A 6,909-nucleotide genomic window follows, 5' to 3' on the forward strand; every position below is an offset into this window, starting at 1 on the left:
CTCCGTATGCACTGCTCCTCGGAGAGGTCCATGAAGCTGAGCCTCGGTCTGTAGACCCTGTGCGGAGGGTAGTGCCTCCTGCGACACAGCTCTCTCTGCGGTTGCCCTCCCTCCTGCTGTGCAGGTGGGTGTGCCACAGCACCGTGTTGGGGGGCTCCACGTCGATGAGGCGGATGGCGTGGACTGCGAGGCTGCTGGGGCTGGTGATGCTGTTCGTCCTCCAGAAGCGGCCCCCATCTGGCAGGTGTAGGTCTGAGGGGTTGTGCACGGTAGGTAGGTGTTTCCTCGCACTGGGGCTGCGGTTCCATGTCGGGGTTTCTTCTGGCTTGGAGGGGGTGGTGGAGGGCAGGCGTTGCCCTTTGTGACGGAGTGGCCTCCTGCGTTGGTGAGGGGTCTCCCCCCCCCCCCACCTGTGGAGTGCACCTTGGCAGCTGTCACAGGCTGCTGGCTGCAACACGTCCGTTTGGAGTGAGACTGTTTCCCCCAGTATGTGAAACAGTCTGAGTTGAAGGTAAAATCCCACACTTCCTAATAAGACAGCTGAATCAGGTCATTTAATGACCTGAACAAGCAAAGTAAATACACTCAAGTGGCATCCCGCTGGCTTTAATTGCCTGCGGGATTCCCACAAGCGGGGGCTGCGCACGCACCCCCGCACGTCAGCGCGGAACCCGGAAGTGGCCGGGATCGAGGCGCGATCCGGTCACGCACCTGGATATCGGGATTTTCGAGGCCCTCCCACCGAGAACGCACCCGAAACCCGGTGCTAAAATCGGGCCCCATAGGCCAGTCAGTTTAACCTCAGTGGTGGGGAAACTTTTAGAAACAATAATCCGGGACAGAATTAACAATCACTTGGACAAGTGTGGATTGATTATGGAAAGCCAGCACAGATTTGTTAGAAGCAAATCATGTTTAACTAACCTGGTAGAGTTTTTTGATGAGGTAACAGAGAGGGTCGATGAGGGCAATGCGGTGGATGTGATGTATATGGACTTTCAAAAGGTGTTTGATAAAGTGCCGCATGGTAGGCTTATCATCAAGATTGCGGCCCATGGAATAAAGGGGGCAGTAGCAGCATGGATACAGAATTGGCTAAGTAACAGGAAAGAGAGAGTAGTGGTGAACGGTTGTTTTTCGGACTGGAGGGAGGTGTACAGTGGTGTTCCCCAGGGGTCGGTGCTGGGACCACTGCTTTTCTTGATATATATTAATGACTTGGACTTGGGTGTACAGGACACAATTTCGAAATTTGCAGATGACACAAAACTTGGAAGGGTAGTGAACAGTGAGTTCCCATTGGTGGAAGAGTCAAGAACCAGAGGATGTAGATTTAAGGTGATTGGCAAAAGAACCAAAGGTGACATGAGGAAAAACTTTTTTACACAGCGAGTGGTTAGGATCTGGAATGCACTGCCCGAGGGGGTGGTGGAGGCAGATTCAATCATGGCCCTCAAAAGGGAACTGGATAAGTACTTGAAAGGAAAAAATTTGCAGGGCTACGGGGAAAGGGCGGGGGAGTGGGACGAGCTGGATTGCTCTTGCATTGAGCCAGCACAGACTCGATGGGCCGAATGGCCTCCTTCTGTGCTGTAACCTTTCTATGATTATATGATTCTACATACCGGTACAGCACTAGCAAGTAAATAGTTGCATAGGTATGGGAAGGATGTGAGACCTACAAACAAACAAATCATATGTAAACATATACAAACAATCCATGCATAAAATCTTCTGTTTGGCTGAACCAGATTGTTTAAGGAAATAAAAGCAGCCTCTAACTCCAGGTTTTCATTGCTTCATGTTATGAAACGTACAGTCCAGAAGGAGGTCATTCGGCCCATCATGCCTCTACTAGTGCCAGCTTTTCAACTCTGACAGTCTCCTCTAATCACATTTCCCCGTATCCTTTTATATTCTTCCTTTTCTTACCCAATCCTCCTCTAAATGATGTTCTAGTCTCTGTCTCAATTGCTGCTTGTGGTGAAACATTCCATCGTCCAATAGTGCAAAAACATTTTTTCCAGCTTCCCCTTTGTTCCTCTAATGGTGAATGTCAGTCTCTGCCCCTCGTTATTGATCTGCCAAACAGTGGGAACAATCTTTCACTATTTCCCATCTCAAGTGTCTTGAAGAGCTCTATTAGATCCCTTCTTAACTTTTCTTGCTCCACTGGGAAAAACAGGTCCAATTTTAAAAGCTTTTTATCATATCTGTGCTCTCTCGTTCCTGGTATCAGTCTAGTGAATCTTCATTGTCCCTTTTTCGATGGCGCGAACACTCTCCCTATAATAGGGTGCCCAGAACTGTGCACAATACTCTGACACTGGTCTAACCAACTCCTTGGACAAATTGAACATCACTTTTATAGGTAATGCCCCTCAGTTTCTGTCTCAGTTCTGCCACAACTCTTTCGTATCACTGTTTCTCCCTCTAACCAGGATGCTGTTTGCTCTTATTTTCTTGGTCTGGTGAATGCAGGGCCTGTCTGAACTCTAGCAACAGCAGTCAATGCCAGTGTGCTGTCCATTTTAGAACCATTGCAGTGAACAAACTGGAGGTGATGTGGAGTTCAAGGCGCCCCCGTGCAGTGCATCCCCCTCAACAGATTGCCGGCACTGTGGTCAGACTATTTCAGGGCCAGTGTGAGATCCAGTGCCACCACTGGTTGGGAAAAGCAGCAGGTGAATTATTCCCAACCCTCTGCAAACACTTACATCGGCCACTTTCAAAATGGAGCTTGACAGTTTCTGCACGATGCCCATCCTCGTCGGGAAGTATCCGACCTCCACACAGCACCTGTGCAGGGCAACCTGGATGAGATTTGGGAAGGCATGATGTGGAGATGCTGGTGATGGACTGGGGTTGACAAATGTAAGGAATCTTACAACACCAGGTTATAGTCCAACTGTTTTATTTTAAAATCACAAGCTTTCGAAGGAGAAACCCTCTCGAAAGCTTGTGATTTTAAAATAAAACAGTTGGACTATAACCTGGTGTTGTAAGATTCCTTACATGAGATTTGGGAACTCAGGGGAATGAGGGTCGATCTGAGTCCATCACTGTGACACACTCCTTCTCCCATTGGCTTTTCCCCCTTCATTATACCTGTAGCTTTTAGCTAAAAGACAGTACAGAAATTGGCCATTAAAGCAAAACATTACTCAATGTGCAATCTTTCTTGCAGGTCCTTGCTCTGTGACAGTGAGAGACATTCAGAAGTTGTTAATTCAGTTGTTGTCAGTAAAGTTACGTTGGGAAATCACGCAGTGTGATTGCACTGTACAAACACTTTAAACTGCAGCTCTGCCTTACTGACAATCCGTCTCACTGACACCAAAATCCACAATCATTTCTGTGTCCAATCCTGGGACTGAGTCCTCAGTCTGTCGAAGGGTCTATTCTTGAAACTGTTCTTTCTCCTGTTAGATACGAACAGACCTTTTGTTTATTTCCAACATTTTATGTTTTTATTTCAGATTTCCAGCATTTGCAGGTTTTGACCCTGTTTCTTGTCCAGCATTGGAAGAAAGTGATTGTGGTTATTTTTTAATTACTGATTATTAGATAGATACAGATAAGGCCCATCATCGGGCCCCACACCTCATTCACTGGGAATCTACAGCCGCCTCCCCAGTTGTCTCTTAAGTAGCTCCAAGTTTTCAATTCCACTGCCCTACATATTCCATGATTATCACTCTTTTTAGGTTTAATCTTTTCTAGTTTGTAACTGCTCTACTTTCATGATTTGGCTTGAAGTAGTGTTCTCGATCGGCCATTTCCATACCGTTTACTATCTCAGATAACTTCTATAAAGTCCCCTCTTAATCGCCTCCTTTCTAGGCTGAAGATCCCAATGATCCCCATAACTCAGTCACTTTAAGAGTATGGATCAGGCTTGTGGCTCTTCTGTCTGCTTTAACTCCAAGACTTGAGCATTTCCCTTATGACTTGGTGACCAGAATTGGATTTAATGGTCTGACCCCAACACGCAACAGTTCAACGTTCCACCCGCTCGACTGGACAGGCCAAACTCTGGCTACTAATATAAAAACAGAAAATGCTGGAAATACTCAGTAGGTCAGGCGGTATCTGTGGAGAGAGAAACAGGATTAATGTCTGAAGCGTTAACTCTGTTTCTTTCTCCACAGGTGCTGCTTCACTTGCTCAGTATTTCCAGCATTTTCTGTTTTTATTTCAGATTTTCAGCATCCGCATTATTTTGAATTTGATTTACCGTCAGCTAACAGTCCAGGTCTTCCACAACCAGAGCTGGTTGGACAATAGTTCCATCGCCTACTTAATCTTCCACAGTGGAAATCCCCCTGTGCCGTTGGGAGCTGCTCGGGATTCAGTGACAAACAGTTTGGATTTGACAGTTGTGATTTTCCAGCATTTGATATTTTAGTTTGCACCGACTGTCCTCTCCTGGTGAGGCCATTCCCCCCTCTCTCCAGGTGAGGTCCATCTCCCCTCCCCCTCCCCCACGTGAGGTCCATCCCCCTCCCCCTGGTGAGGTCCATCTCCCCTCCTCCAGGTGAGGTCCATCTCCCCTCCTCCAGGTGAGGTCCATCCCCCTCCCCCAGGTGAGGTCCATCTCCCCTCCCCCTCCTCCAGGTGAGGTCCATCCCCCTCCCCCAGGTGAGATCCATCCCACTCCCCCTCCCCAGGTGAGGTCCATCTCCCCGCCCCCTTCCCCCATCCCTATTCCCCCTATCCCCCCTCCCCCCTCCCCCATCCCCCCTCCCCCATCCCCCATCCCCCCTCCCCCATCCCCCATCCCCCCTCCCCAGGTGAGGTCCATTCCCCTCCCCCTCCCCCAGGTGAGGCCCCTCTCACCTGACGCTCGCACTTCCTGCCGTTGCTTCCGGTCTCACCTGGTGTCGCGTCAATTGAGAGCGGGATGAACATTAAAGACCGAGACCCGACCCGGACCCTGACCCTGCTCCTGCTCCTGGTTCCAGGTCAGTCCGGGACCCCGACCCGCCGCGTCTTTAAAGTTGGAGGAAAGTTTCCCGGTTTGCGGAGTGTCCCGGGCCGCTTCCGGGTTTGGTTTTTCTTTAATTCTCTCAATTCAGGCCTTGGAGCAAAAGACTGGCCCCAATTCACCCCCTCCCCCACCCCCCAATTCACCCCCTCCCCCACCCCCCAATTCACCCCCTCCCCCACCCCCCAATTCACCCCCTCCCCCACCCCCCAATTCACCCCCTCCCCCACCCCCCAATTCACCCCCTCCCCCACCCCCCAATTCACCCCCTCCCCCACCCCCCAATTCACCCCCTCCCCCACCCCCCAATTCACCCCCTCCCCCACCCCCCAATTCACCCCCTCCCCCACCCCCCCAATTCACCCCCACCCCCCAATTCACCCCCTCAATTCACCCCCTCCCCCAATTCACCCTCTCCCCTCACCCCCCAATTCACCCTCTCCCCTCACCCCCCAATTCACCCTCTCCCCTCACCCCCCAATTCACCCTCTCCCCTCACCCCCCAATTCACCCTCTCCCCTCACCCCCCAATTCACCCCCTCCCCCACCCCCCAATTCACCCTCTCCCCTCTCCCCTCACCCCAATTCACCCCCTCTCCCCTCACCCCAATTCACCCCCTCTCCCCTCACCCCAATTCACCCCCTCTCCCCTCACCCCAATTCACCCCCTCTCCCCTCACCCCAATTCACCCTCTCCCCTCACCCCAATTCACCCTCTCCCCTCACCCCAATTCACCCCCTCCCCCACCCCCCTAATTCACCCCCTCTCCCCTCACCCCAATTCACCCCCCCCCCTAATTCACCCCCTCTCCCCACCCCCCTAATTCACCCCCTCTCCCCTCACCCCAATTCACCCCCTCCCCCACCCCCCTAATTCACCCCCTCCCCCACCCCCCTAATTCACCCCCTCTCCCCTCACCCCAATTCACCCCCTCGCCCCACCAGTACTGAGGGAGCGCTGCACTGTTGGAGGTCCCATCTTTCCAATAAGCTGTGCACAAATTAGCTGCTGCGTTTCCTACATTACAACAGTGACTTCAATGCAAAAGTACTTCGTTGGCCGTGAAGAGCTTTGGGACGTCCTGCGGTGGTGAAAGGTGCTATATAAATGCAAGTCCTTTCTTTCTTTCTTCATCCTTGGTGTTAACTCCTAAATTCCTCTCAAAACAGGAGCTGTTGCTGTTGAAATCACTCTGGCACCAAAAGTCAGAGGTTACGTTGGAGAGGATGTGGAGCTGAGCTGTAACTTCAGGTCGTCTTTGGCCATCACAGAGCGTCTGACAGTGGACTGGTCTTACCGGCCAGCAACAGGAGGATCTAAGTATACCGTGAGTCTCTCCTAAATTGACCGTGTTTATCTGTGACTCGTAGCGATGGTTACACTCCCGGGGTGTGGATTCAGTGAGTGGCGATATACTGCGAATGTTTGGTCTCAGACAGCCAGTGTTCACTCCCAAACTGCTGGATTTGTGTCTTCCAGGTCAATTGATAAATTATTTGAAGAATCACACTGAGGTCCCCTCTCTGTATCGCACGCACTGCCTCGACTCGATGAGAGTTGTGATCAGGATTTCAGCAAAGTGTAACAGTGGGCTTGTGAAATCGCCCAGCATTAGATTCACACAAAGGGGAGTGGAAATCTGGAACTCCCTCCTTCAAAAAGGCTGTGGATGCTGGGGGTCAATTGAAATCCTCAAGACTGAGAGAGATTGATAGATTTTTGTTGGGTAAGGATATGGAACAACAGCAGGTAAATGGAACTGAGGTGCAGATCAGCCATGATCTAATAGAATGGCGGAACAGGCTCGATGGGCTGAATGGCCTCCTCCTGAGCCTCGATAGACAGTTCCCTGGGATCATTGTTCTGATTCACTGCTGCAGTTGATGAAGAGACGTCGGGTACATTAATTAATTACATGGCA

The sequence above is a fragment of the Heptranchias perlo genome, unplaced genomic scaffold (genome assembly GCF_035084215.1).
Source record: "Heptranchias perlo isolate sHepPer1 unplaced genomic scaffold, sHepPer1.hap1 HAP1_SCAFFOLD_1595, whole genome shotgun sequence".
In the NCBI taxonomy this organism is placed as follows: Eukaryota; Metazoa; Chordata; class Chondrichthyes; order Hexanchiformes; family Hexanchidae; genus Heptranchias; species Heptranchias perlo.